Source organism: Erinaceus europaeus, chromosome X (assembly GCF_950295315.1).
Source record: "Erinaceus europaeus chromosome X, mEriEur2.1, whole genome shotgun sequence".
NCBI classification, from domain to species: Eukaryota; Metazoa; Chordata; class Mammalia; order Eulipotyphla; family Erinaceidae; genus Erinaceus; species Erinaceus europaeus.
The window spans coordinates 109,015,469-109,024,334 of record NC_080185.1 but is presented as its reverse complement, the minus strand read 5'-3'; the positions used below and the strand labels follow the sequence as shown (position 1 = coordinate 109,024,334).

The 8,866-nt window shown below is 36.2% G+C and overlaps 1 non-coding gene across 1 annotated transcript; it reads left to right on the top strand.

Moving 5' to 3' along the window:
* Positions 1–4,192: 4,192 nt before the first annotated feature.
* LOC132535974 (U4 spliceosomal RNA) lies at positions 4,193–4,337 on the top strand. The gene has a single exon (XR_009547680.1). It is a non-coding gene; the product is annotated as a U4 spliceosomal RNA (small nuclear RNA).
* Positions 4,338–8,866: the final 4,529 nt, after the last annotated feature.

Genomic DNA, 8,866 nt, shown 5'->3' with positions numbered 1-8,866 from the left:
TGCAGAGGTTACACAGACTCCTGTGCTAAATATGAATAGACAGGGGCCCTAAGTCATTTTAGTATTTGTATACTTTTCCCATATTTGGAAGTTTTTTTCTCCCCTGATCCAGCTTTCTAGTCCTATCCTTAACTCTGACAACATCTTTCCAGGTAATACTCTTAGCCCACCTTCATGTTAGCTGTTGGGCTCAAGCAAAAATTAGTAAAGTCATGGACCCCTTGGAATGTACCTAAAATAGACTTCCTAAGTTTCTTCCATAATGAGATCCCACATTTCATCTGTTAATTCTTACTTTTAGGTTCCTGATTATTAAACAATTTGTTCTGCTTTACATTTTAATACTTTTCACCCACCAAGTTGCAGATGCTACCATGATGCCAATCTGACTTCCCTGGGCAGATGACCTCACCAGTGTGTCCTGGAACCCCACTTCCTGAGAGACTTACCCCACTAGGGAAAGATAGAAACAGGATGGTTGTATGGATCGACCTGTTGATGCCCATGTCCAGTGGAGAAGCAATTACAGAAGCCAGACCTTCTATCTTCCCATAAAGATTTTTGGTCCATACTCCCAGAAGGATAAAGAATAGGGAACTTTAAAGGGGGGTTGGGCGTATGGAACTCTGATGATGTGAATTGAATTCTATGGAACTGTATCTCTCTTATCCTACAATCTTGCCTATCATCATTAAATCATTACTTAATAATAATAATAATAATAAGTGTATTACTATGATTGAAACCTAAAAGTTGAATCAGCATTCTCATCTTTTTAAATGAGAACTGAAATAATTTTGATAGCAAAAATCGAAAGTAGTAGTTTTTAATTTTTATTTATAAAAAGGAAAAACTGACAAAACCATAGGATAAGAGGAGCACACAATTCCCACCACTGGAACTCTGTATCCCATCCCCTCCCATGATAGCTTTCCTGTTCTTTAACTTTCTGGGAGTAGGGACCTACGGTCATTATGAGGTACAGAATGTGGAAGGTCTGGCTTCTGTAATTGCTTCCCCAGTGAACACGGGCATTGGCAGGTCGATCCATACTCCCAGCTTGTCTCTCTCTTTTCCTAGTGGGGCACAGCTCTGGGGAAGCAGGGCTCCAGGACACATTGGTGGAGTTGTGTGTTCAGGGAAGTCCATTTGGCATCATGGTGGCATCTGGAACCTAGTGGCTGAAAAAAAGAGTTAACATATAAAGCGAAACAAATTGCTGACCAATTATGAACCCAAAGGCTGGAATAGTGCAGATGAAGATTTGGGGTCTCCATTTTAAAGATAGCTAGTAGGCCTATTTTAGTTATATTTCAAAGGGCCCATTGACTATACTAGTTTTTCCTGAGCCTGACATCTCATATGCAGGTGGATCCAAGTTGTTGTCTGGGAAGATGATCTCATGGTTGCAAAAAGGGCTAGAAAGCTAGATCAGGGAAAAGAGTAGATCCCAAATATGGGGAAAGTGTATAAATATTATTGGCTATAAACCCCATATATTTGATGTGATCTGGGGCCTATATTCATCTTAGGAGCCTATGTAATCTCTGCATCCCTGTAGGTCTGAGCTTGCATTCTGTGGTCATGAGTAGGAATGTTCCAGGCTGCCCCAATTTCAGATTTTTTATTATTCCAGTTATATCTTATTTATGTAGACAAAAAGTAATGCAATTCAAATTAATTTAATCTAGTATGGATTTTTTAAACAATACAAAAGGCAAATGGACTTGAGTTTGGATATAGGTGAATACAAAGCTTATACTGTGCCATCAGTTTTTTTCTCCTTTTCCTTTCTCCTCTTGCCACTGTTTATCTGATTAGGGAGATTCTCTTTGTTAGCTGGGAAGAATTACTACTGGAAGCCCTAGATTAGTACCTAATCTACAGCTTAGCTTCTCCATAAAAAAGATATTTGTTTAAATCTTTTTTTTTAAGTTGTGCACTACAATTATGGATATTCCATTTAATCTATAGAACTACTTAAGTTTCACACTACACTCATTAAGTACATAAGGAACAACAAATCTGGAGAGTTTGGATGGCTACTCTCTTTCCCTCCTATAATACATTAGAAGAGTAGCTCTATGGTCTGTTAAATTATCAAAATAATAAACTGATACTAGTTAAGGGACATTAGGAACTCCCTCTTTCTAACAAAGTCACTTCCCAGACCAGGGAGTTTCTGTTACCTAGTTACAAAGATTTTCCCTACTCTCTCTCTCTCTCTCTCTCTCCATATATATATAATGGAGATAATATATATATGTATATGGAGAGAGAGAGAGAGAGAGAGAGAGAGATTTAGGTGGAAGTTTCTTCATGTTCAATACAATATCACATATATGTAATTTTCACTGTAGGGTAAGTTTAGAAAAATATATGTACTCTATACATCTATTTTTAAGTTTTTGTTGTTAAAGTTTTGGAGGCTCCAGCTGGCCGGGCTAGCTTCGCGGTGGTAGACAGAGACAGACTCGGGGACACACGGCTGGGCTGGGAAGCTGTATATCTTTATTCACGAACGGGCAAATCACCACACCATGTGCTTCCCCATGTTTCTTTCTCAGCTGCTGCTGGGACTCTGCCCGTCCTTAGCATACGGGGCAGGGAGAAAGAGGGGCACGAAACTAGCAAGGACCAAACCATTTCTCTCAGAGGTAGGGGGAAGGGGACCAAACCAACACGAAGAATACCAACATATGTTGTTTTCAACAGGCTGGCTTCATGGACGGGTAACAGACGACCCGGGACTCATGGCTGGGTTGTACGCAGTATCTCTTTATTCATGCGGGACGCAGCGCAATCTATACCAAGCTAAGCTACACTAAACTAACTACTACAAACAATCTTGTCCTTATAAATATACTAGCCCAGTAGGGTGGGAACAGGATGCGACACAGAGAGGGTGGAGAGAAAAGTGACTGGTGAAAATCAGGGTATGACAAGGAGAGGGGGCGGAGCAGGCAAGAATTCTACCACTGAACCACCAATGCCCTGGAGGGAGGGTGGTGCTTGTTAACAGAGGTTATGTAAATAGAATACAGTGTTATGTAAATAGAATGGTGTTAAGCAGGGGGGATTAAACTAATGAAACAGAAGGGGTTTTTAGAAGCATACCAACAAGTTTTCTCCCTATATGTCTTACTTTGTAAATACACTGCATAGTGCTTTTCTGGACATGGTTTGAACAGCTTCTTTCATAGAGTTTTAGGTTAGAAATTGGGGCTAGGTGGCACACCTGGTTAAGTGCACACATTACAGTGCAATAGGACCCAGGTTCAAGCCCTTGATCCTCACCTGCAGAGGAAAAGCTTCACAAATGGTGAAGTAGGGCTGCAGGTGTCTCTCCATCTCTTTCCCTCTTTATCTCCCTCTCCCCTCTCAATTTATCTCTATCCAATAATAAATAAATAAAAATATAAAAAACATATTTTAAAAAGTCAGAAATTAGTCACATGATTTAACATTTTCACATAGCATCAAGATTCCCTACTTTACCTGAGAATCATAATATATTTCGGAAAAATAAAAATATTAAAAAGAAGCTTTAATTAATTTAAATAGCTTATTAGTATTATGCCTTTTATAGACTTCTATTTTTTCTGTTGAAAATCATCTTCCAATGTTTTCATATCTCCAAAATATCCAGTTGTTTGCCATCTAGTGACTAGTCCATGCATTTGTCAATTGCTCATTTACTAATAAATAAAAAAATAAATATTTTCCATTCAGAGTTCTTTAAAAAATATGAAGGCAAGTTGTTAAATGGCTAATTGTTGTATCCCTTAAAGATCAAAAGTTTAAAAGTTGAATATAGATATTTCACAATATTTCAAAACAAACTCTTTATGTACTTACTTTTGAAAGGCTGTATTCCTGAATGAACCATGTCAATATAGATACCAGTTCATGACCTTCTAAATAAAATCAAATATCAAAAAAAGAACAAGAAAAAGCGATGCTTTTCACTATTAACACAATAAAGGCTTCAACAAATTTTATAGAGAAAAAGCTGTATGTAATAAGGAATAAACAGTATGTCAAAAAGTATGCTACTACTTAATGATGTACACTACAAATAGATACTGTTTCAAAATATGAAATATTCTGTGAATAATCTGTTATTTATAGTTCTAACATATGGCAGGATTCTACCTGTCATACCATGTGACTTACAAATTTCATAGAGGGCAGCTATGCACAGTGGCAGTATCGTAGCCAATGAGGTTTATCTGAGGAGCAATTATTGCTAATTGAAACTAAATTTCATAAAGGAAGCTGAGGTACATGTTTCTATTCCATCACTGATTTCTGATAATTTTACAGTTACTAGAAAAACAGGAGGAAAGCTTAAAGAAAACTCAATAAACTATGTAGTATAAATTTGCAAAATAAAACTGCAGACTAGAATTCAGAAGATATATCTAGTTAACATTTGAAGAGTATACAGCAAAATAAAAGATTAAATTTCAATTTCTTATAGTTGGATCATTATCTAGATTTTAAAGAGACACAAAGAACTAAAGAACACGATACAATTACACTGACATAATTTAGCAGTAGAGTGCCTTCCGTGTATGAAAGAGACCCTGGATTTGAGCTCTGGTACCATATAACAGTAATAAAAATAACCATCATGAAGGGGCCAGGTGGTGGTATACCTGGTCGAGCGCACACATTACCATGCACAATGACTGGCTCCTTACCTACATAGGGAAAGCTTCAGGAGTGGTGAAGTAATACTGTAGTTGTCTCTCTTTATCTCTCCCTCTCTATCTCCCCCTTTCATCTCAATTTCACTTAGTCATATCAAATAAAGAAAAAAATGACCACTGGGAGTAGAGGGATGAACTCATCATGTAAGCATCAAGCTCCAGCAATAAACTTGATGGGGGGATAATCCCTCCATGGATAGTGTAACAGTACTTTGCCCACACTCTTATCTCATAAAAATATAAATGAATAAAACAAAATTTATGGCCTTTTGGTTTTAAAGTTTAGAAAAATTGAAAATAACCTTTAATGTGCATCTAGAGAATGAACAAAGGGTCTCATAGATGTCCAGTATCACTGAGCAGTCTAGCCAGTCCCAACTGTCCAATTTATATATTTGCAGAGAGAGAGGGAGAGACATCAATGCACTTTCCCACTATGTATGAAGTTCTATTTGTGCTGCCTGTGGTGTTTTGGAGTGCTGCTAGGGATCAGACCTATGCCTCATGAGAAGTCATGTGTTCTATATGCTGAGTTACTTCCCAGTCCCCAAAATATTTTTGTAATTTAACCCATCATCTTGATTGGGATATTGTTTCAAAAGTATATGTTTCTCCAAACTAACAAAATTTCAACAACATAATTAGCAATGGAAAGAATGTATAAGTTATCAAGTATTCAACCAAAGAATCACACCTAGTATAACACTGGATGGTGGATGGGGATGTATGGATGATGTATGGATGAATGGATGGATGGATATACAGACAGAAAGATTTAACAATTGTGGGAATTATGTTAACAATCCTTTTAGGGTTGTATGTCCATATCTGTTACTACAACATGAAATCTATAATGTAGGCAGAAAAGAGAAAAGATCACGGGCAAACTGGAAATCCATGAACATGAGTTGGCCCAAGAATCAGAAAAAACAAACAAATAAGAACAACAACAACAACAACAACAAACAAGGAAAACTGAAGGAAGCTCGAACAACTGCATGTCGTGATGCTGCTTTACAACACATACTCCAAACAGTATCACTTTCAAAAATTTAGCCAGAAGACAAAAAAAAAAAAGAAAAGAAAAGAAAAGAAGGAAAGAAAAACAACAGAAAGAGAAGTAGGAAGAGAAAAGCAAGGGAAAAAGATAAGGACTATTAATTATATCATTTCTCTGTTATTGAACAATATTGGAAACAGTGCAATTGTCCATACAGAGATGAAAGAAATAATTTATGGTATACACACAACGAAGTTCTTTATAGGAAGATTTGTTTTAACTGATAGGATGTCTTATCAAAAAAACTTTGTAAGGGAAGAAAAGCAAATACAGAGGAATGTATAATTTCATGTTTCTTTTTTGTGTATAAAATCATTCTTTTGTGTTTAAAAATTTAACAGGAGAAGGGACTCATATATGTATCCTGCTATTTTTTGGAAAACAAAATGTAAAAGTAAAACAGAAAATACCTACAGGGGATGAAAAATTAATGGAAGAGTTGAGTTGGGGGCTGTGGAGGTGAGTAGAACTTGTCTGAGTATACCTTTTGTATAGTTTTTTTTAAATATAATTTTTATTATTTATTTATTTTCCCCTTTTGTTGCCCTTGTTTTTTATTGTTGTTGTAGTTATTATTGTTGTTGTTACTGATGTTGTCGTTGTTAGATAGGACAGAGAGAAATGGAGAGAGAAGAGGAAGACAAAGAAGGGGAGAGAAAGATAGACACCCGCAGACCTGCTTCACCGTCTGTGAAGCGACTCCCTTGCAGGTGGGGAGCTGGGGGCTCGAACCAGGATCCTTAAGCTGTTCCCTGTACTTTGCGCTACCTGTGCTTAACCCAGTATGCTACTTCCTGATTCCCACCCTTTGTATAGTTTTAACTCTTGGAACCATGTCGAGGTTTTAGGTACTTGAAACATAAAATTAAAGAATGTAAAAGAAAGCAAAAACAAAATAAACAAGAATGTGTAAAATCACAAAAGCAAAATTCAAATAGCAATAAATTGAACTAAACACATTTCAAATAATAACCTAACTTTTTAGTTCAGTTCGGTATTGACTAAGACTATAAACTTAGCTCAATTACTGAATTTTAGCTAGTAGGTGTGAATTTTACAGTCATATAAGTACAAAATTGTATTTCTCATGCTCTAGAATCAAGGAAATAACTATATATTGCAGATAAATCAGGTTTATTACTGCTAAAGTAAGAGTTACAAATATGTAGAGAGAACTAAAATTAAGTAGTGTTGAACTGCAACTGCAATTACAACGTGAATTTACAGTTTAAATATGCAAATACAATAGACAAAGAATGGATGTAGATTGTCAGTTACAGACACAGATGTTGGTATAGGAACAGGTATTGGTGGAAATACATGAAAATTGATGGGGATATAAATATAGATCCATATATATATATTGAGAGGATCTAAAAGCAATACCACTTAAAGTAACAACACAAATCAATTAGAACCCAACTACTGTTTTTAAATATCAATTTAAAGAAATCTGGGCTTCTAGGAAAAATGGTGAATTAAATACTGGACCAGGAAATGTACAAAATGAGTCAATATGTTTTTTGTATGTGTTAGCAAGGAGGAAGTACACAACGAATGAGAAAGACATGTTTATATGAAACCAGTGATCTCAGAAGAGCTTGCTTTGGTCAAATTTGGGACAATTTTAGCAGCAAAGTGAATACTAATAATGGCTTAATATAAACTATTAAATGAAACAAAAATCTGAGTCCTTAATAATGTGATTGATAATTGGAAATAAATATGGAAAGGGATGTTCTTCCTAGTAGCAAAATGCCAGGTAGTAAGTGTAGAAGCAATGATTAAATCAGGAAATCATTATTTAAGTTATAATTTATTCAAGCAAGAAAAAAATAGATACTAATAATAGTGGATAAAAGTCTGATGAGGAAAGAATATTTAGAGTATCAAAGTATCTCTACATACATTATTATTTACAAAAGGGGAAAGTTATCTTGGTAGGGAAGGTCATAAACAAGAAGTTATGGGTACTTCCTCTCCACTATTCCAAGCTTTGGGTCCATGATTGCTCAACAATTTGTTTGGCTTCGTATGTTAACTCTCTTTTCAGTCACCAGGTTCCAGATGCCATCAGGATGCTGGCCAGGCTTCCCTGGACTGAAGACCCCACTAATGTGTCCTGGAGCTCTGCTTCCCCAGAAACCCACCCTACTAGGGAAAGAGAGAGACAGACTAGGAGTATGGACCGACCAGTCAACATCCATGTTCAGCGGGGAAGCAATTACAGAAGCCAGACCATCTACCTTCTGCAACCCACAATGACCCTGGGTCCATGCTCCCAGAGGGATAGAGAATGGGAAAGCTATCTGGGGAGGGGGTGGGAAATGGAGATTGGGTGGTGGGAATTTTGTGGAATTGTACCCCTCCTACCCTATGGTTTTGTTAATTAATCCTTTCTTAAATAAAAAATTTAAAAAAATTTTTTAAAAAGAAATTATGGGTATAAAAGAAACAAAAATAAAACACCAAGGAACTAAGAGATGAAAACTAAGGGGACTGTGTTATCCTTGATAGAATTAAATCTTGAACTAGGAATGAAAAAGTGCTATCAAGGACGTTAGGAAAGTTGATAAAAATTGAATATGAACAGAAGAATAGGAATAAGTCAGTATGAAACTTCGCTATCCCCACTATGGTGGTGGGATATAAAACTTTTGTAGAAAACGTGAAGCACTTAGGGAGATATGAGACATAATACTAAAACAACTTTTACGTTGTCTTAAGGATAGAAAAGACACTCATATTGTTCAAAACACAAAAGCATGAGAACAAAATGCTGCTGTCAGTTTCTGTAATGCAAAATCTTAATCCCTTCACCAGTTTCAAAAACTAAAGGCTTTTGCTTAGACAAAGAATCCAGCTATTGAAGAGGAAGATTTGTCCCATTAACTAAACACAACAACAGTTCCCCTAGGCATTGCATAAAGAGGACTTTACAGGCTATTGTATACAAAGTATGAATTTATGTTGATATCAGAAATAGAAAAACAGCATCAGGATCTTGTATTAGAGTAGAGGTTTTGAAGGTAGATGATAGGTGGAGTTCTGACCCAAGACCATTTGACAATGGATCCAGTAAAACTATGTA